The sequence below is a fragment of the Macrobrachium rosenbergii genome, chromosome 42 (genome assembly GCF_040412425.1).
Source record: "Macrobrachium rosenbergii isolate ZJJX-2024 chromosome 42, ASM4041242v1, whole genome shotgun sequence".
In the NCBI taxonomy this organism is placed as follows: Eukaryota; Metazoa; Arthropoda; class Malacostraca; order Decapoda; family Palaemonidae; genus Macrobrachium; species Macrobrachium rosenbergii.
Window position 1 is genome coordinate 39,098,793 of NC_089782.1, and position 23,547 is coordinate 39,122,339.

General features: G+C 35.6%; 1 long non-coding RNA gene across 7 annotated transcripts; it reads right to left on the reverse strand.

The window, feature by feature from the left end:
- Nucleotides 1-6,600: 6,600 nt before the first annotated feature.
- Nucleotides 6,601-20,752, reverse strand: LOC136828310 (uncharacterized). Of its 7 annotated transcripts, none has more exons than XR_010849985.1 (5): nucleotides 20,412-20,752; nucleotides 15,664-15,794; nucleotides 15,248-15,330; nucleotides 12,255-12,379; nucleotides 6,601-10,015 (listed from the first exon to the last, which is right to left on the reverse strand). It is a non-coding gene; the product is annotated as an uncharacterized lncRNA (long non-coding RNA). The 7 variants fall into 7 exon arrangements; XR_010849986.1 differs by having other exon boundaries at nucleotides 15,205-15,330; XR_010849984.1 differs by having other exon boundaries at nucleotides 7,498-10,015; nucleotides 12,325-12,379.
- Nucleotides 20,753-23,547: the final 2,795 nt, after the last annotated feature.

A 23,547-nucleotide genomic window follows, 5' to 3' on the forward strand; every position in this document is an offset into this window, starting at 1 on the left:
AACAAATCAAAATTGCTCTAGGTGTTTTTTGGTTAAACATCTATTTCTGTTGTCTATGACTGGTAAAAATTTATCCACGAGTCTTTTTACAAAATGCCTTGACTTTTTTTTTTTTACTAACCCCTCCCTTATTGCTTTCCAGATGTTTCAGCTTGGCTGCTAAAAATTTACCAACGAAAACCAGTCGCAGGTTTGGATCAGAAAGTATAGCCTGATTGTTCTTTAATAGATGAATAGTACTGTTTTCGCTGCTCTACACAAGAAAACTGGTCGTGGGATGTAAAACGCACTGCCAATAAAACCAAACTAAAAGCTATGTTTTTTTTTTTTTTTTAACATATCTTACACCTCAATTTTAACGGATATATTCCCATTTGACTAACAATTGTGCAGGGTGCTTAATTTTGAAATTTTGCCATTTTCTTTAAACATTAGCCTTCTCTTAAATAGTGCTTTTCTATAGTTACATTTTCTCTAAATGTTGCACAATATTTTAAGGAGAGCGAGCCGTGCAAGGGCCAATAAAGAACAATGGCGTTAATCCAAATTAATTAGGGCAATAAGAGCGCTGGCGTTAAAAAAACAAATTTTTTTTACAATAGTCACCCGTTCAATTGGGCCTTTGTGGGTATTCCCGTTCTCTAAATTGTATCAAAGAAGACTGATAGAATGTGGTTTCCAAGCTCTTACTTTTGCTGTCCTTTGTTTCCCGTGACTGCTAAATATTACTTTATAAAAAAAAATTACTTAAAAAAGTGTAGGGGGTTATGTACTGTATATAAAATCCTTGCCTCTAATAGGGGCTCCATTATACTTTCCCGGTACATATACTAGCCAAGTCAACGACACATGGAACATAAAATACGTAGTGCTATATAAATATCCCTGTTAATGATACATTGGATAATCCACATTGTTTAGGACAGAAAATACCTATTTTCGTCACTACTCACAAGGCAAAGTTTCCGGTAAGTTTTGTAATAGAAAACGAGAGCTTATAGTCACCATAGAAAACTGAATGACAATTAGCACAGGGTAGACTATGTTAAATTTAAAACTTTGTTCAAACGACAATCTTTCGTGCTTTTTTAAACCAAGCAGTAACCGCACTTGTAAAAAACCTACCATATGGAATTAAATTTCCAATTGCTGCTATAAGGACTTTATAATGCTAGTCTAATGGGCTAGCATTTGGTTATAATTATTCTGGATTCGACACCAACAAAACCTTTCAATTCAGATTTGCGGCCTACATAGAAATGAATTCTTTATCATTAAAAGAAAATGACTCCACACTGACATTTTCGATGGAAAACCTCCACTTTCTAGAATTCTGAGTAAGTCAATAAATTAAAAGACTTCTATTCTAGAGTAAGTCAAATTAAAAGACTTCTGAAGCACAATACCCGTTTTCTGGGTAGAAACCATGGCATTCTAGCTGTTTTTAAATCATAAACCCTTACATAACACACTATTAGGATAATAAAAAAACCATAATAAATATTGCTAGGCCAAAAACAAAAAATGCACATACACTTTGTAAGCAAAAACCCCAAACCAATAAACTTGGAACGAAAATAACTCCCAATACTAACAGTAGCTTCCAAAACTAATGCACTTTTCTCCATACAAAAACATCCTTAAATAACACACTTTAATGAAAACTAGCATCAAAATACTTCTTAGACAGAGCTATCACAATTCTGCACCTTCCACAGAAAAAAAAACACACCAGCACAATTTCTTAAACAACATTCGGTGTTACAAGACATTCTCAGCCAATAAAAAAATCCCAAAATATACAAAATGTCCTGTCAAAGGAAGCATAAACCAACTTTTTAGCAACACTGTAAGCACAAAAAACCATAGCAGACTTATGCTAAAGGATAAACACTTCTAGCCAAAACAGTTACTATGAGATTTCTAAGCAAAAGATCACAAACTAACAGGCTTTCTATGCAAAAACCTCAAATTCAGACATCTTCAATGCAAAGGCACCAAAGACAACTAAAACTGTAGGGCAAAATGCAACAAATGTAACAAATGCACACACCAACTGAGAGCAGAACCATTAATAAAACAATTTCCTTAGGGCAAAGCCAGCACAACTAACATAAACGAAAATATACTACAAAGTAACAGAATTTCATTACAGAGAATATCACACGCTAAGTACATTAGGGGCATATCAAAACCAATGCACTTCCTGAATGCAATGACATGAAAGGAAAAGGAAAAAACCCAACCTTCTGAAAACTAAGCACCATAATTTTAAGTTTATAAATGCCAGTGTTACAATAAACCCCTTAAAGCAAAACATCTGCAGAAACTTCCCAAAATATTAAATACCATAAACTAAGACTTCTATTGTAGATCTACCAAAATTTTTTATGTACTGTAATTTGTTTTTCTTGGGTATAACCTGCAGCCTTCCATATAGGGAGCACCTTCAGGCTCATGCCCTGGACTGGCCGATGCACTAACTAATACAGGGGATACCAAAGGAGGTGGAGGATAGGATATGCTCCTTCAAACAGACTTTCCCAATTGAGCTTCTGGTCGCAGGATATTCAACACTGGCATAAGCAGTGAGGCAGAGGCAGGTTCCCTCCAATATGGAAGGTTATGATTTGTATACCAAGGAAAAATAGAAATTACTCGAAAAGGATGTATTTATTCCTTCAGGCACCTTTCATATATGGAGACTCATTTACTGGGAGGGTGGTATTGCCAGAACAGGGGGCAAGTGCCCTTGTGTGTCTGGATGTGGCATATTAGGCTGAGTAGAGGTATGCCTGTGGCCATTTGGCAACCCCCTAACAACAACTGACAAGTTACCCATTCTGTCCTGGCCTCTGTGTCAGGAGGCAGTAGTAACTAAGCTGCTGCTCAGTTTGCCTGGACTCCAGTGTGAGGAGGTATCCCCTTGTAAAGTGTCAAATTCCAAAATATCAAGAGCAGAGACTCCATTCAAAAACCAAAAACAGGCTCCATTCAAAAACCAAAAAACCTCCATCATGAAAGACATCTTTATCCCCAAAATAGGAAAACTCAGACTTCCACAGTGGAATGTGCTCCTTGTGCTCTACAATTTCACCAAAGTGCTATATGAACCTCAAGCTTTTAACTGAATTCAGTTCAGCCGTTCTGAATTACTGTACATTACCTTACATATATAAGAAGTATAAAATTCAACTTGTCTACGCTGAACTTCTGAATGCCAAATTATATTAGGAGAGTATATTTCAATTTTTCTAAACTCCAAAAAACCAAAACTTTGATTGGATTGCAATATATAATTTAAGCCAAAGGCAAAGCAGTAGAAACCCCCAAACAAACCCACTGACATCTTGAACGTTACAATTCATTCCACAGATCCCAGAAAATTCACAACATACAGTACACCTTCATCCCTGACATAAAGCAAGTTATCCCAGATCAATTACATCTGTAAAATACATCTTTCCAGTGATTTCTTTAGCTGTAAGTCTTGGCAGAGCCTATCAACACAACTTTGTAGCACTTGAAAGGCTATACCAGCTTATGTTAAAACACCACCTTGACAGCTGAAAAATCTAATCCCATATAACATTCTCTGTTAGCCACAAAATTCAAAACAATACCATTTTATGCATAAATCTTCCCATCAGGGACATGCAGTATTTTCTACTTCTAACCTATTCATGCATGACACCAACACCACCTAACAACATACCATCTCCTCATCAGACGATCTAACAATCATATCAATACATGCAGACAAAAACGTATGCTCCACACAAGTGCAGACTTACATAACACAACAAAACTGGCTCACAAAAACAGATTACAATAATCCACAAGAAACTCACTAGTCACAACAAAGAACATCAGTTGACCCAAAACCTGAACAACACCACAATTCCACACACACACGAAACAAAAATCCTTCACATACAACACTTCAGTGTCATTTGCTCCACATGTCAGTAACATCATCAAGAAATGCAGACCTTAAATGCACTAAGATCACTAACAGGCACAACATTTGGACAACAAAAGAAACGATCAATTATATAAACAATTCCACTCCATAATAAACTACGCCAAGCCTGGCACCCTAAACACAACTAAACAAACTACAGATAAAAAAACACAGCTCTGAGAATCATCCTCCACAATCCACACCAATAGAACACTTACACGCCGAAACCAGATTCTCACCATCAGGCAACACTTAGACATTGAGGCAACAATTCTTGGCATTCTAAAAACACAAACAGCCCATGCTTTACCTTACCACCCTCCAACACACAGGCAAATCTGACACTATACAGATATCTTGAATTCTATACACCACCCACAAACAGAACAAAAAAAAAAGCACATCCATAACACCTCACCAGACAAGCACTTTACTAGGCACCCCCACCCAACATAAGCAGTATCTCAAGATTGGAGAGAGTACACCTGATGTGGTCATCACCAATCACTAAACACCTACAAACACCGCCACCCAAACAGACATATGTCCACTCTGCCAAGTTAGTCCCCACACAATTACACATCTCTTAAGACCCTTATCAACAACACAACATCCACACTACCACACAGTTATGGTGTATTAGCGTGGTGTCCTTCTTGCGCGGTGCAGGCTTCCTGGCATAACAGAGTCTGGGCAATTTCAATGTCAACACCAACTTAACAATAACCACTTTCACTGCCAACATAATGCTTGATGAAACCTGCAAACACCTTAAATCAACTACAACTGATTCAATCATCACGTTATAAAATCCTGTAAAGGTAAATAACTTTACCATAGCTTACATTTGTTTACAGTTTTACCCAGTATTTCATGGGGATCAATTGTATAAATTGGGTCTACAATAAAAAATGTAACCTAAAAACAAGGGCAGTTTCCTCCACCACTTAAATGACATTGATAATTCTTGTTCTAAAAATAAGCTGTTATCAGTTAAATCTGGGTATCACACAGAACCACAAAAATCCTAACACGCCTTTTTGGCAATAATTTTTAGTCCTTGCCTTTTGATATAAAAATTACCTAAACTTTATCAAATTTTCTAAAGAATTTCAATCTGGATAACTTCCTATTTTGTTAAATTCATATGTTTCAATAACTAAAAGTAAAATTAAACATCTAAGCCCCAAGCTGATAACGACTTTTGTTAAACATTCAGGCATAGGAATAACTTTTGTCCTTGTTTTGATATAAACCTAATCTATAAATTCTAAGACATCTGGAACTTCATATATTCTGTTCAAGAAGAAGAAGAAGAAACACTTGATACAATCAAACCTGATCTGGCAAAAATAGCACATTCTGTTCAAGAAAATAAGCTCTCTGTTCTTAGTAATGATTCTCTTCTGACTTTCCCATATTAATAGGGCTCATCTTGGGAATAATAATAATGGTAATTTCACCAGCATCTTCAGCCTCTCCTTTGTTGGTGAAATAGTATCAATAATTTTGGCTATACAAAATATTTGTATGCTGAACCATGTACTTTTCTTTTCTTTCTTTCTTCAAATCTTTGGCTGAAAACCCTTATGGGCAGTCATCAGACTATGAACCCAAGAGGAATCCAAAAGGAAATCAGCCTGCACAGACAGGAAAATTATAGAAAAAGGTGATAAATGCATAAATATGAAGGAATAGTAGATAAAACCAACACACCTGAATTTAGTTGTCAGCAGAGAGCACGGATGAATTTGCTCATTTAAACATTTGGAAATCACAAGATTCCACAAGTGAACTACGTAAAATATTCCACATTTTAGTGGCAGCCAAGATAAAACTCCTAACAAACTGAACAGTTTTAAACCCGATACTAAAAACACTGTTTCCAGCAGCAGCCTGCCTAGTGTTGTGAGTAAAAACAGCTTTGTCAGGTAAAAAAAAGAGTCCAGAGGATGTTAGTTGTTATAGTACATTTTGTGCAACAAACAAAGAACTTACTTTACGTTAACGCTACAAGTCAAGATTACGAGTAGGCAAAATAAACTTGATTAATGACAAACTCTACCAAAGATACCAACTTTTTGAGAAACATGATAAAGCATATATTCACACAAAACATTTTTTCTATAAGCTTCTTTTGAAAACATGTCAATTTCTTATTAAATGTTACACCTAAAATCTTAAAAGAGTCACTGTCATTTAAAAATGTACCCTTTAAATGTAACTCAGGATCCAAAGGCAAGTGTTCTGGATTGACTAGCTATCAAACTAAGTTTTAGAAGAGTTAAGCTTCAAGCCCCAAAGCCTACTCCACTCATGCCATATCTCCAATCAAGGATTCTAAAATCACAGACCTAAGGTGAAGAAGGAAACAGATGGTCGAGTAGCATCATTAGCATATATGCAGTTGGTTTGTTCTCCAGAACTTAACATATGTCACTAGTACAGATAAACAGCCAAAGCCCAAGAACACTAAATTGAAAAACACCTGAAAGACATTACTGAAGCTACTATACCGGCCATCAACACAGACCCTTTGGGTTCTGGCAATTAAAAATTCATTTAACACATTAACAAAGATACACTAACTCCCAATGAACTTAGCTTGTAGATAAGTGCTTCATGACTCACCAGTCAAAGGCTGCACTAAAATCTAAATTGACCATGCGTGCCTCTACAACTCATCAAAAGCATTCTGCAAGACAGTAGATATTGACAAGAGTGCATCACAGGTACCAAGACTGTTATGAAACCGAAACTGTAATACTGGTCGCAGGTTATCTTCAACAAAACTACAAAGATGCCTTTGAGGTCATCTTCCCTAAAACCACCTGATGTTAAAATGTTACAACAAATAAACATCCTAGATTACACATACAAACTATAACCTGATGGTTGATGTTACACTGATAGAATACTATATTTAGATAATGAACTATATGTGAAATGTACTAAGCCAGCAATGGCTGATATTCAATAAATATTTAAACAAATTACATATCCTAAGTATGTTCACCTGATGGCTGATATTCAATTATAGGATACACTTAACAAAATCCACTAAGTAACAAACCAAGACCTGTATCCCACTCTTTTTTTCTTCTCATGCTACACAGCATTTTATTGTGAGGTTTAAGGAGGGTTTTTCAAGCTGTTAAATTCAGTGATGAATGCAACAATACAGGTATGAAGAAAATAATATATATACTGATCTTATATATGAGGAAGTACCATTTTGTATTCCATAATAAACATTTCACCTAAAGCTTCATATGCCTGTGTACAGGGCTTACAAAAATAAATTACAAAAATATTGTTATTTACTATGGCATACGAAATTTTACCAAATACTTATACTGTACAAAACGTGTAGCAAGATACATGAGCTTAGGTTACCACACATGACGGATTGAACCTTGGGTACATATGGAATGGAATGGAATAAAATTCTGGCCAAAGGCCATGTGTTGGAACCTATGAGGTCATTCAGCAATGAAAGGGAAATTGAGAGTAAAAAGGTTTTAAAGGTGTAACAGGAGGAAAACCTTGCAGTGGCACAATAAAACAACTGTTAGGAGAGGTTGGAAAATAAGCTGAAAGAGGATATGAATAGGTACAGTAAAAAGAATGAAAGGGGTTGCAGCTGGGGACCAAAGGGATGCTGCAAAAAAAAAACCTCAGTAATGCTTCCAGTGTATCATGTGAGGTGCACTGATGGTGCAATCCCCCTATGGGGTGGTAACAAGTAATACACTGTACAAGGTATTTACTCATCTACAGGGAGGGATATGGGTGAGGTGGGATGGGGGGAAAGATGATGCAAGGAATAGGAACAGATGGAGAAAGTTGATTCGAGTGGCCGTCCCTGCTATACAGTGGGATTAACCAGGTCGGAAGACAAATAAATCACATTTTATTAGGAAATATATCAAATTCCACAAAACCTGGAGTAAAATAAAATACATAACACAAGAGAGAAAGAGGGAATAAAAACAGACAGACATTCATATAATAGTTTATCGAAGCTACAATGTACTTGTTTTTGAATGATGAACTGGGAATGGAGTAAGTGATTTTCACCTAAGTATTGATGATACCATATACATTGTATATATCATTATTATAATGAAAATCAATGTCTAAACATTCTAAGATCATCTGTCAATTATATGTAAGCAATCATAAGAATATTTGTCTTCTCTTACTCCTTCTCTTGTGCTGTGTACTGTTATTGTACTCGAAGCTTTAATAAAATTATTATCTCTTGATAAAATGTCATTAACAGCTTCCCATACTATCCCATGTATACTTGCAAATAAAAATTGTGCAATCAGTAAATTTTGTGCATTGCATAATAAACCAATGTTTCAAACAATGATATATGATAGTCTAAGTTCAAGTAGCTCATGTATCGTGGATGGTATACATATTTTCATAAATTTTTATATGCCATGCCTGTAATACATCTTTAATAAGCCTCCACTCATACAGACGCACACATTTGGATATTTTCACTAAAGTTTGAATGTGGAGATACAATATTCCAGGTACAATACAGTACTAACTGAAGCTACTCTCTGTTTAAAATCAGTAGACAAATGCATATACAAGCTCATATGCAACAGTAATGTTTTATTATTTACTTCGTCTCTATGTATTGTTGAATTTGCTACCGTATTCAAGACCCTCTCAAAAATTGTTACTATTGGTACATCCCTAAATAGAAGAGTAATTATCATGAAAATTACGGTTTTAAAAGTGGCAGGATCAACAAAACTCAAAACAGCATACCTTACCTCCCTCTCCCGTATATAAACTTTAAAAGGTATTGTACAAATTGTGAATTCTACACACTCCTCATAAGATGCAGTGTCTAATTTCTCAACATTCATCATTTAAGCTAGCCATACAAAATTTATGATCAAAATAAGATGCACATATACTACATGTCTAGCAGTAGAGAACTCTCAGGTGATGGGTCAAATAATGCTGTAAAAAAATGTTGATAAGCAGACTTTTACGTATTCTATTACTGTATTGTATTACATTATATTCTAATATTCAAAGAATGTTTTTTGTATAGAATAAATTAATCATTCTATTATAAACAAAACACTGAAATGGATATTATGCTCAAGTTGGGGTCAGTCACTAACTGTTGCATTTACATTAAGATCTATACTTTACAGTATTTGTATGCGTGTGTTATTTACTGCTGACTAAGAACTGCAGTACTCTAAGTAGAAAATTAATTCTGAAATAAAATGTGTGCATGGACATTAGATGAAAAACCTACTGATAGAAATCCAAATCATTAACTTTCTTTACAAAGTTTACATGTAAATAATTGCTCTATACTGTATATATATTGATGATTGTCATTATTAAACAAACTTGACAACAGGTTGATTACAGAGTTATTCATATAAAAGAGAAAATGTAGCACAGCCAGAACACACCCAAAGAATAGTTCAGCGAAAACACTCCTACAGTACACCAACTTGGCCAAGTCATCATGTAACGAATTATGCTACACATTAAGTATGCATTTTGATACGAAGTGTTGGCTCTTTACAAGGGAGGCAAGCCATGCTCACAAGGTAAAGAAAGGCAAGTATCAGTCATGTTTGTTTCAGCATCTGCTACATAAAGCTCACTTACAGGGATATTCTGTTAAGAAATATGTCCCTGATAGGCATGACACCTGAACATCTGATAAGCACACTACCACCTTATACCCCACTAAAATAGGAATATTAACTACAATCTATATATCCTGAAACATAGCAAGCCACTTCATAGCTACTATTAAGCTGATGAAAAATTTAAGGTAAAATAACTATATAGATTTATCTTGAAAGAAACTTAGCAACCTAATAGCTGATAATTTACAGTGTCTTCACTTACACTGGTAATTATTACATCAATAAAAGATATTAAGTCTGAAAAAAAAAAAACTGAGGCTGCTGCTGCTAAAGAATGTTTGTTGCAACAGAATCTTCCAGTATTCCATGGGATGCTATGATGTTTCAACTGCAAACTCCAGATACTCTGAAAGAATGAGGAACAGGTTACTTGGACAACCGAGAACTTTGGGTTTATACAGTATTAAAAGGATTATATCAGTACCTATGATCAGATCCTGAGAATCCTATAACCAGGATAAGACAAGTACTTTTGGCTCATTGTTTAGGTCTATATTTTGCTAAGGACACCTTGCTGAAACCCTATTTAGTTACAGCTACAGTAACTGATAATTAAAATTTGAATTGTAACACAAAGTTTGCTGAACATTTGCAGTAGTTTCTTGGTGGAAATTTCTACCAGCAAATTATGATGTTATGTATGTTTTTGAGTGAATTAATGTATCATTGTTGTTGTTGTTATTATTATTATTCTTACTATGGACTACCTGCAGACTGGAGGCCATAAGCTATCTAAAACGTAGACAAAAACATAGAGAAACTCTACAGGGAACAATTTGTTTGTAACAGTACTACTGTAAATTAATAATGTAATTTTTAACTACAATGAGCAATGAATGGGGGGGGTTTACTACAAAAGAATAGCTCCACATTTGTTGCTCTGCTATTCCCATAATTTCCAGTTTAAGGTCACGTTAAAGGAAGATTAGGTTTGTCTGTATCCCAGGGAAATTCTTTATTACTGTACATGGAAGGCACAGCAAGGCAACAGGTTCAATCAACAATAAGCTGGTCTACATATGCTGTTGTACAGTACTTTATTCAGTAATAACTGTTGCTCAGTGTTCATTTTAACCTTTTTAATTTCTTTGCTACATTTTACTAACAAAATGTATACATGTACTTATTATATATTTTTTTTAATAAAAACTTATCACCCATAATTAGGGTATGGTCCCTTACTGGTCACATCTAATTTATTCAAGACCATTTCAAGAATTTCGCAGATTTCGTTAAAAGTTATTAGCACCAAAAATGGATAAAATTCGTTTATTGATTCTTCCCTATATGATTTCTTAAATTCATTATAGACAGTAACCTTCTATCAAGTAACAAAAAAATGAGGAACTTAATTACTTCGTATAACTCTATCGATGTGACTGTAAAATACTGTACAAGATTTTAGATAATGCATAATACCCAAACCATAGTTATCAGAGAAACGTACACAAAACCAATTTTTAAGTCTATCTATCCTAAAAATCTATATTTTGATGGTTCATATTCCTAATGCAATTGCTGATGCTTCTACAACTTTCCTAACATTACTGCCAGTACTTTAATCATTTTCCTAAAGTAATTACTTGGTACTTCCTGAAAGTCTTTCATTTTAACTAATTTCCAACCTTCATAACAGGTCATTAACTGAACTTCTGGCTACATGAAACAAGAATTTATATCCCATTTCCTGTTCAGTAAACTTCTACCTAACTAGCTTTCAATTCTTACTTTTCAACTGATAACTAGGTAAATTTTGCCAAGTTATTTTCAAATATCTGGCCTTCAGTCTTCAGAAGCACCATCCAATCTTCACTCAAAACCATCTAATTGGCTTTGGCATTAAACCAAACTTTCGTTATATTTCCTAGCTAAATCCTTGATCTGAAACAAGACTTTCCTTCGATATTCATTCACATACCAGTGAATACAAAATCTCACCATTCAATATTCCTAAAATACCTAACGTTACCCCCAAGGGCTTTCTTGCAACTAATTTTACACATCCTATTTGTCGATCACCAAAATCTACCTTGTGACAGATTCCAGAGGTTGGATACTTAGCTACTTATTCCTAAAAATCCATCAATACCAAATTGGGATACAATAACTTAGGCTTTCAAACCTACTGTCAAGTTATTGAGAGTGATAGCAACAGTCAATGTCTTATTAATATGTCTTCCCTAGCTAAGATCAAATGTGATTATCATTATTATTAATTAAAAGTCTCATACCCATCAGCAAAACCATACCCATTTGCTCATTGGTAGCGAACCAGGACCAAAATGCTATAACACTACGTATTTCAAAGAGCCAAGATGAAGATTCACAAGTCCTTAGCATACTGACCTTCATAAACACAATTCACTTTTCAAAGCTTACTACATTTTACTGCATGCATTCTGAGACCCTGCAAATGAGTCACTCATGTAAGTAACATAGAATAGTTAAGATGTATTTCAAAGGTGCAAATTGTCCTTACCGTCACACAAACAAACAAATCATGATTTAAACATTCTAAGGGCCTATAGTGAAGCAATGCTTAAAAATTCCTGCATTTACTCCACAAAAAAATCTCAATACTTTACATAAATTATTTCTCTGGAACCGAGGATGGGATTTTTCTTGCAGTTTTCAGGAATAATCTTGAAGAATTACCTTTTCCAAATATGCTGTTCATATGAGATGGTGCTGGATCAGTTCTTGTAAAAATCTGAAATAAATGGGTCAAGGAAGCAGTCCAACTTCATCCTACATAATCGAAAAACTGAAAATAATTTTTCAAAAAAAACAAAGTTCATCAATGAAGATAAAACATGACTGAGATGGGGAAAAATGGAGTGAGAAAAATGAGCTTAGTCTTACTTACTTTAAGCCAGAAGTATTCTACCCAATACTAGAGATAGCAATTATGTGATTACAATAAATGAAAGGAGAGTTCTTTGGTACAGCCCACTCCACTACATTAATTGAAGGTTTATTTGGCTTTTCATCTGATGTTAGTTTGTGATAATTCCAATGATCAAATTGCAACAACTGTAATCAACTGTCTAATAAAGTATAAACAAGATAATTTCAAGGCATGTGCTCAAATCATTTGGAAAGCAACAGTGACAAACTGAAAAATTAAACTCCTTCAGACTTCCATATTTAAGCAGACTTAACTTCAGTTTCACACATGCAACCTTCCTGTCAAAAGGGATATCCGCGACCTTATTGTCTGAAACAGAATTTGGTCTTTCAAGAAATCCCATAGGTTATTAAAGGTTTTAATCTAACCAACCATGACAAAACTGTAGTGGTGAATATTTTGAGGTTAATACTGTTGTGTAATAGACACTCCTCTACAAACAACCATGATCGTAAATTAAAATTTGTTTGGAGAGCCCGTCCACCACCTGTACGTTCAAATTTTGTGTTGCATGCCTTGGCTTAGCTACAATTTCTGCTGCCACCCAAGCTGAACAGTACTGTAGCAGATGCCAATGTGCCAGTACAGTACACTGTCCCAGACTCCCGAGCCTATGCAAGTGGTTAAGGCATCATCTCTTGTGCTCTGATTCATTCTAGTCAACTCTCTGTATTAGATATACAGTACCTGTATATTTTACACCAGTTTCTCACAACACTATTATAACAAGCATGCTGATCATCTGCAAATGATTTTACAGACTTTCTTTTTATTTAAGTGCTCCACCAGCTTCATCCACACCAGTAAGAGATGTCACCCATTTATAACTTCATCCATACAAAATGAATAGAATATAGCATTTCGGCCAAAGGCCAAGTGCTGGGACCTAGGAGGTCATTCAGTGCTGAAAGGGAAATTAACAGTACGAAGGTTTGAAGGTCGTATCAAGAGGAAAGCCTCACAAGTGCACTTGGAAAATTTTTTTTTAGAGAGGGTGGAAAGTCAGATGGAAAAGAGAAAATATGAACGGAGGTACAGTATAAGAAATGAGAGAGGCTGCAGCCAGGGGCCGAAGGGATGCTACAAAGACCCTTAAATAAAGCCTAAAGTGCACCACGTGAGGTGCACTGATGGCAATGCCTTACAGGGTACCCATACAGCATCTTGCACACAATACACTTGCAATCCAAAAGGGAAACCTATACTAAAAATTTAAAAATAAAGACTAATTGGACTCTATCGTAAAAAAAGCTACTTGAAGAAAATTCTCAGAACCACGCAACTACTACACCAGATTGTTCAAACTGTTGCACCAGAAACTTGAATGAAAAGATCTGAAAACTAGATTGACAATCAACAAGACATAACTGTTATCCTCATACACAGCTATAATCTAAACCCTGAAGTTATCCACAAACTATAACCAGCTGATATAAAAGGGATTCTCCTGATGGACTACATGAGAGCTGATACGAAGTCTTCTGAAAACTGACAAGAAAGACTGAAGACTGAATGGTTAACTAAGATACGGTTTTGTATGTCAATAAGACTAAAATGACTCACAAACTGCCCCATGCTGACTCATGCAAACAAGACTAAAACCTGTATTACTTTCGTATAATCATAAGCAAATGATGAGATTGGATACCTATACAGTAACGTATCAGCAACTTATGGATTACTGTCATGTTGTAAAACCATAAAACCCAAAGCAAATAAAGTACAGTATGATTTACCTAAAAGCTGCCAAGTAGAGCAAGTATGGAAAGAGGAACTAAGGAGACTGCTTATTATCAACATGTAGTAATTCACCCACCCGACTTTTCTTGGCAACGACTTCAATGAAAGTGAGTACTTTCAACACAAAATAGTTTGGTATATTGACACAGAAATTTATGCACTCTCTTTCTTAAAGCAATGAAATGACACAGCTATTGGACTGCACAATGATTATTCCTATAGACAAATTGTTAAAACTACTGAGATGCAACAAACTACAATGTACTAAAATTTCATATACATACTAACACTAACATCATATTCTGAACTAGGATCTAATCCTGAAAATTACAGCTGGTTTTTATCATTATCTTGAAGACCTCGCATGAACTAACATCTCAATTTTTGCATCTCTGTAGACCATTTATGGACACTTCAATCATAAAAAAAGCATTCCTTTTGCCTTTAAATTCAGTCAACAGTCTGGATAAACTACTAAATAGTAATAACCTAGGTTTAACAAACATTTTCTGCCAACTTTTATAACAACTATTTGCAAATCAAACGTATAAGAAAACTGCTGGAAAATATTCTCGTATTTTCACGAGACAAAAAACTCAAAAAAATTTTTTTGTTTTTGTTTTGTCTAGTTAAGCCCCAAAATTTTTTAGTCCAAAGTAAACAGATTAAACCCTAGTGCAGCACATTATCAGGCTCCAAATACCTGCACTTCAAAAACCCTACAACTGACTTTGTAAGGTCTGTTCTTTTGCACTGAACTGTTCACTCCACATTTGCAATATATGTCGTTAGAAAACCAAGGTTTTTATGAAAATCAAAGGCAGTTCTTAAAAGGTCACACAGTTACTCTATGTTATAAACAAGTCATACTTTTGTTATTGCCTTACCTTTAAAAGCTGTAGATACAGGCAACAAACAGACCTTGCTCACCTTTGACTTGCAGTGAATAGGCCTTGACAGGCCTTTACTCCTTTCAATTCCCTGGTTGGTCTGTCTTTATTACACTGATCAACCTAAATTAAAGATATTAATTTGATCCTGATATGAATCGTTCAAGCTAACACCATCAAAGTACAATACCAAGACATTTCCCTTCTAAGCATCATTATTATTCTTAAACAAACCATATTGTAAAGGGTTATACTTCTGCTAAAAAGACTTGCTGAAAGTGTACTGGGTTATTTGAAGTAAAGAGTTTTTATGAGTACCTTGAAGTGAATCATCACAGTAAATATTCATTACTAACTGGCTCTAGTTATCAACAGACTTAGGGTTCATGATACTTATTTGGGTTTTTTCCCCAAGATTATGGAAATAAAAACCAAGTTCAAAATTCATATACTTACCAGTTCCACTTTAGCTCACTATTAGTTAATACAAAATTAGGCACCTGTTATCTTTCTGCAGCTGTCCCAAGTACAGGATATAAATGTAAACCAAATTTCTTGAAACGTAACATTCCAGTACTGAAGAAGTCCTATGAAAACAAATCAGCATTTAGAGAAAAAAAATCCCATGGTACAAATATTGAAGACATGTCTGGGATTAAAAAAAAAAAAAAAACCAGGGGAAATGAAAATAACTTCTAATAGTCCATAATACAGTGTTTCATTTCACTTCTACAAGCCATCCAATAACAGGCACATTAACTTCCTGTTGCCATGTAACGAATGGAAAATATCCTACAATTCCCTTTAGTCATCCTCAGTGCACCTGACAAACACTACTGTTACCTATTTCAGATATAAAACTCAACCTAGAAGCACAAGATCTGTACATACGATTAACCATGTCCTAACAGAATGGGGAGGTAAAGACTGTATTGTACATATATTTCTCAAATCTCTACCTCTTTGTTCTCACAGCAATGCAACACAACACTGAGCTTTTCCCTTATATCACAAAACCAAGCATTCAATAATTTCCTTGTTGCACTGTAAAACCAAGCCTTTGATAATTTCCTTTTTGTAAAACCAGGCCTTTGATATTTTCCTTTTTAAGTCACCCAAACCATATACCTCATTTGCTCGGGTATGTACTTCCTTACCATACGCTGGTTTCTTTGACTTGGAGCAGTACAAAGAAACCACGGGTCCTTAAGGATGTCCTTAGTTTTAAGACATTTCATCTCCCAATGTCAAGTGAGGTGATGGAGGTAGCCAAGAGACCGAGTACTAATGTTACATTGAAAAGCCTTGTGTCTGGCTCTTTTCCTAGGACTGACTGTGACAATTACTGGTCCCTCCTCTCCTTCCCCTGAGCAATCAAAGCTACGGATGCCATTCAAGGTATTTGCTTCCAGTTTTTATTTTGCTGTCTTCCAAACTTTTATTGTTACTTCTTACTTTTTTATTGCTCAAAAAAGTCTTGCATTTTAATTTCTGATCATTCAGTCTGCCAATACTCCTAAGACCTAATTTTCATTATACTGTACTAGTTATCACTGACATACATCACCATTTGGTATAATACCTGTACAATTTAGACTGCCCCCATCCAAACTAATATAATAACCTGCAGATATTCTGTGTTTCTCCTTCCTCAATCTTCTGATGTATCCTTTGTAAATAATGCATATTTTTTTTTATATTTCTCCTCCTTTATTTGATGAAAATTAAATATGTAAATGTGCCATGAAAATTCAAAATGTGAGATAAAAGAGAATTAAAATGTTTCATTGTGACAACTCTGCAAGCTTCAGGAGCAGCATAGGCTAAGTACAACCACTTGAAAAGAATGGGTATAACCCAATTGTGTTAAAGCAACTTTGGGTCTGTGGGGAACCACATGTAGACCTGGTGCAACATTCACACGCAAACAAATCATCCCAGCTTAAGTATGTAATAGGAAACCTGTCGCATGCAAATCCTATCTGTATGTGCACAGTCCAAGGACGCACTGCAAGAGCAGGTTGAGCTTTCCCCCTGCCTGTGATACAGTGCACAACCTGCATGCATAAGGTAACAATGACTACCATGTATGGGTGATGAGTCTACTCTTGTACACATTCGCAAAAAAGTGCTGTCCAACCAACAACAATTGCTGACTGGTCACCAGCAGGTGTCCAAGAGCTACTGCCCCCCAGAGTCTGGGAAGAACACTCACTGGAAGCCTCATGGGACTTCTTGTGAGAGTACCTCTCGGACTTCCCCTTTTTCTTCCCATGAAGGAAGAGGAGGAGGAAGAAGGACAGCACATGTGCTTCCTCCCTTTCCTAGCTTGAGTCTTGCTCTCTTCACCTTTGAGGCAGGAAGTCATTGCTGCTGCAGCTGAAAAAGGAACAAGGATATCTATAATGGAAGCAACACTGCCAAATAAGGGTAAACTACCTCAGTAGTTAAAAGCTGCAGTAGAACAACTCTCCTAAGTGGTCAAGAAATGCTGGCAAAGAGACTTCAAAGGATGTTTAAAAGACTACAATTTCTGTAGGTAACTGAGTAATGATGACAGCACACATGGAACATTAAGAGTCAACAGGAGTTATTAACAGAATGCAGGGTACCTGGTTCAAGATCCTGTTAGGGGAAAGCAGGGAATGCCTGGCCACAGTACCCAACCTTTTGTCTGAAAACAGCATGTGGCAAACACCATCCATCGTCTTCTTCACATACCAGGCCATGCCCAGACCAAGGAGAAAGGCATACAAAGGTAAAAGAAAGGAACTGCAGGGACACAAATAAAAGTACTGGAAGGATTCCGGGGATTAGTCCTTTCCAAGGAGACTGGCGAATGCTCCCTATTGCTTTTCCTCCTCCTTAACTTCTCACATTAACAAGGAGACCAACCAATGCATCCTTTACAGGATGAGAGGCATAAAACACACACATGGGACAAGAAGTGGCCACACAAACAATCCTGCCCTCACAATCCGTTTCATTAGTTTTACTTCATAATGAGAGGAACCAGCAAAAACAATCATCAACAGAGAAATGCTCAATCTTAACAGACAGCCCTGAGGTGAGTGAAGAAAGTCATTTTTATTATGTTATGGCCAAAGTCAAAGTGCTTACATGGCAGCATGTGAACAAGGGGTATACATCCCCTCACCTCGCATAACCAACAGCTGAAATATGGTTTCTGCTAAAAAAATTTCCATAAAACCAATCCAGTACATAATAACATAACGTATTCTTAGCCTAACATTACTTAAGGCATCATGCTCCGACCAGGATGGGGAGAGACAGGGGTCCAGATCTAGTGTTTTATAAAGATTTTTGGTATTCTCTGACATTTCTGAGATAGTTTACAACCTCTGTCTACAGTCAGCTCTTATCATTCGTTTTGTTAACTATTCTTTACAATGAATTTCATTACCAAGACCTACAAGATTTGCTTCCACCACAATATAACCTGGTGTCTATCCTTGACCACTATAATAACATCCTGTTATGCCTATTCTGAAAAATTTGGTTAGCTTATACTCTTGATTCTTGGCCCCAAGCCATCATAATAAATGCTCTGCGGGGCTGCAACTCACACAGCAATTCATGTTAGTTTATTTCTACACTTGAGTGTCCTGGTTTTCATTATTTTCTGAATAAACTCCCTTGCCTTAATCAATATAATGCTGTTCCTTCTAGCCTAATCTGGATAACCATACTGTATATTTAATCACAGCCCACAGTGGGTGATCTGATGACAAATTCATATTAGCTGAATTATTATTAGCCTACCATGGAGCCTCGATGGCTCAGTCGGTTACAGCAGCAGCCTTGGACTTCGTAGAGGTCTGTGGCGCGGGTTCAAACCCGCAGCCGACTGATCAGAGAGGCAGACACTTTGCTATCCGCGTAGACATCCCGGGATTATATATATAATCAACGGATAGGTTTGCTTAAAAAGCAAATGGGTGTTACAGACTAAATACACACACAAAACAAAGCCATTACAACACCTTCTAAAAAAAAACATAAACATCTCACACGTCTCGAACTCTCGCCCTACCCGCGCAACAACTTCTCGCTGCTGGGAAGAAAGGGCGTTGGGTCGGGTATGATACATGAAACATACGCTACCGGGGTCTAAGCGATGTCAGGCAGGGCAGCCGATCGAGACTACAGGTCTACCCCAAAGCCAAATCAAAAGTCCTTCAAAAGAAGGCATCGTGCTTACCCCATACAAAAATGGGAAGAAAGCATGTTAAAAGAAGAAGAATTATTAGCCTACCATGACTCCACTGACCACTGCCTATAGTTTGCATGCAACTTTACCATTACCATACCGTGCCTTCTTCATCAACATCACAGGGGCACTCCCTAACCTTCTGTTACCAGAGGCGTCATTAGGCCTAGTCCTGCTACTTTCAGCACTGAAAATATTGGCTTAAAAAAATTTTATGCATAAACCTTAACCTACTTTATGTTATTTACTTTACCTTCAAAGCCTTAAGGCGAAATTATTTGTAAGTAAGAGGAAGCCTCTTGAAACCTCACACTCTCCCATTACTTAACCTAGGCCTAATGCATATTTCCTTCTGCTTTGGGACTCAGTTTCACTGACATTCTTAGTGGGCGTTGGATATAAATAAATGTTTAAAGTGCAGTGGATTGTCTCGACTCACCTCACGCTCATTTCTGCGGTTCCTGGACCAACAAATATGTCCAAACCTCCTAAGAGGACTGCACTCACTAGGCCTAGGCCTACCTCATGTCCAAATAATTTTGTACTCACTTCCACAAACCTTAACTCGTTACTCCCAAGATATTATACCCGTTTTGTGTAACAATTAAAACAGCATCAGTACGATAGGCTAGCCTAAAAGAATGAAATACCCGCTTGGCTATCTAGGCCTATGCATAGTGGCTAAGCCCCTGCCTGCAAACCTTTGGCTACGATATAGGCCTACGAGCTTCACATACCGTTAACTACTTACGCCTTAGCTAGACGCCAGCTTCGTATGAATGACTAATCTCTGTAAGACACTTCAAATAGTACGTACGCCTACAATAAAGACAACTGGAACAGGACGAGGCACCACAAAAGTCGGCGTCTCCATTACACTTGGCCATATCCTCATACAACTGTTTGCAGATTACGCGTCTGTACCTCTCTGATCTACTTATTATGCATATAAATGAATTTTTACTGTACTTACATGCAATAATAATGGCGGACTGCCACGTTGCCACTAAAAAATATCGCACAGACGAAGGAGAACCGACAGTTGGCAAAGAGACATCTCTCGCATACAAGTCGAGTCACGTGACTAAGTGAGTAAGTGGTTCCAAATTCCAATTCCAATAATGTCTTGGCAGATTTGAAAACTATTTCATATAGTTTCTCGTCTGTCTTAATACTTTTAAAATGTAGCACTAAAAGACCTGATGGCATAAAAACTTGCGTAAACACAGTAAGGTCGTATTTATCGTCATTTCTATGATTGGCTTCAATAAGATGTATTGGTTCGTATATCGACACATTAACTGAAAACCCTTCCCTGTTGAGACCGGCTATTGTCAGCACAGAAGAGCAAACTTTTTTTATATAGACTTTTCGGTCACCTTGCAGAAATTCATAATGAATATTTACATAAATATTCAGCACATATAAGTTTAAATTTACCGACAACGTTTATCTTCGAGTTTTTTTTTCTTTGTTAATCTAGAGCCTGCCATTCAGAGAGGATCATGTGAAACCGATGAAATAAAATTATTATTACAAGATATTATAATTTCAAAGTATTAATAAGAACATACTAATTATTCAAACTATTTATTGTTTTTATAAAATTTATGACTTTAATTTTAGGCCTGTTATCCTTTCAAAATTTTGAACACCAATGTTATGGACACATATTGACAACTGAAGTAACTAATTTTAAATTTTCAACAAGAACGTACCAATTATTTAAACTATTTATTGGTTTTATGAAATTTATGACTATAATTTTAGGCCTGTTATCCATTCAACAATTTCGAACACCGATGCTATGGACATCTATTGACAATTTAAGTAACTATAGAATAAATTCTGCCAGTAAATACTAACTGATAACTATGTATGTTTATGCCGAAGATGTAACCTTCGATTTCACATAAGATGTACAAAATTTTCTCAAAGTAATATAACATCTATATTTAAAAGTAAATTCTTATTTGTTTCCAGTCAAAAAAGTAATTGTTCCCTTAATTAAAATGGTTGAGATAAATATATTTTAAAAATTAACTAGCAACTATGCTAGGCAGGTCTTTTTCTAAAAATAACTATCCTCTAAGCTTTCAATACCAAAAATATAAAAATATATTTTCTTTTTAAATAATAAAAAAATAAAATAATGGTAAGCAAATTAATTATCTTGTACTATCAAGTGTGAATAATGGTATGCTTTAATTTGAAATGTAAAATATTGATGCTCTATTGCCAAGTGTGTTTGGTAAAACAGGCAGTAAGGCACATTTACAAACTTGAAACACTGTTGAAAGTAAAACTAAAAATAAATTGTTAAAAAATTGTCAGAGATAGTTTGGAGAAAATAAACTGAATAAAGATGAAAAAATTTCAACAATAAACGCTGCGAAAGTTATGTTTTACCGACAAAATTGAATTTTTTCCCAGTTTGTGATAAGTCGTTCAGTAAAACAAGATAGACATCATTCTAAAGGAAAATCGGAACTAAAAATAAATACCTTAACAGTATTATCATCATATAAATAAGCAGCAGCCTTGTTTTAAATAAGAGAATAATATTTCTAAAGAGTTTTTTTTTATTAATTCAATAAAATGTCGACTCAGAACTAGGTCATTTCAAAGTAATAATAACATGGTAAATGGCAACTTAAAACAACTACGTCTATTATTTTAAAAGTGCTGTGTGAAAGATCTCTCTGCCCAATATAGAACATTGATTTTGAAATAAATAATGATTCATCACTTATCATAGCTAGTTAGTAAAAGCTGCATAAATTACTTAGAAAATTAGCAAGTAAAATAGTGTCTGACAACTTTTGGTAACTTGCTTCCTTGAATACATGCGATGTAAAATATCTGATTTACAAAATAAATGTAACTATCCAAGCGAAGATATGCGTAAAATGTATAAAAATGGCGATATCACACTTAAAAATGTATGGCTTTTGCCGGTTGTATCTCAGTATCATGTTCATTTTTAGGTCTGTTCCCTACAAAAAAATCGTCTGCTCTGTAGTTTCAGCTGATCAGTTCTACAAAAAGACTAATGTTTCTACTTCTGAAGGACTTTATAAAATTTTTTTACCTCCTAAAATTTCATAATGATTATAAAATTTACTTTAAAATATTAATTTTGCTGCTAAAAATTTATAATTTGGTCTAAAAAATTAGTAATCCTTGAGGCTTTCTGCTAAAACATTTTTGGCTACACCAACGAAGCAGACGACTTGCTGAAAAGGATAACATGAACACTCAACTTTTTAAAATCCACAGAATTAGAAAGGAGTGCATGCAATATTGTTAAATCAAACAATTAGATGTACATACACATATACATATGGCCATTAAAATTAAGCAATATTGGGTTGAACAGGCAACTGTATAGGTGACTACTTAGAATTATCAAAGGACACAATGGATATTGTGGAAAACAGGACCAGAGATATAACTGTTCATTTAAACTGTCAGTCAACTGGTATGGGTTGTAGCTGAGGTGAAGAAAGTGAGACAGAAGAGTTGAGTTTTCAGGACGCCATCAAAATATTTGTAATTTTATCATAATTATAAACAGCAGCATGGCCCTACCGATAACATAAATCTCACTTATTTTTCCACAAAAAAACCAGAATTTGCAAGAGTTTAGGCTTTCCCAGATTTCTTTTTATCAAAAAGAGAGAAGTCTTCGGTTTTTCGAGATAGTTAATATAATAAAGGACAACTCTGTCTCTCTGTCTCTCTCTCTCTCTCTCTCTCTCTCTCTCTCTCTCTCTCTCTCTCTCTCTCTCAGACACACACACACAGCACCAGAACGAAAATCAGTTTAGGGAAAGTACAGAATTTTGGAGTTAAAGCAGCGGTGAGATGTGGACGGAAAAAAAAAAGAGACAAGTCGACACCTCTTATCAAACAAATGAGGATGTTTTGACGTGAATGAACACTCGCTGTAAAGGGTAAAGTGCAAAGAAGTCAACGGTTTCTTTCCAGATCCATTGGTTGGATTACTGATAAGCTACCTATGTGCTAAATTACCTATATGACACATCCCTCAGAACGTGGAAGTAACGAAATTGTTGATAAAGCTGTTTCTGGAAGAAATGATTACA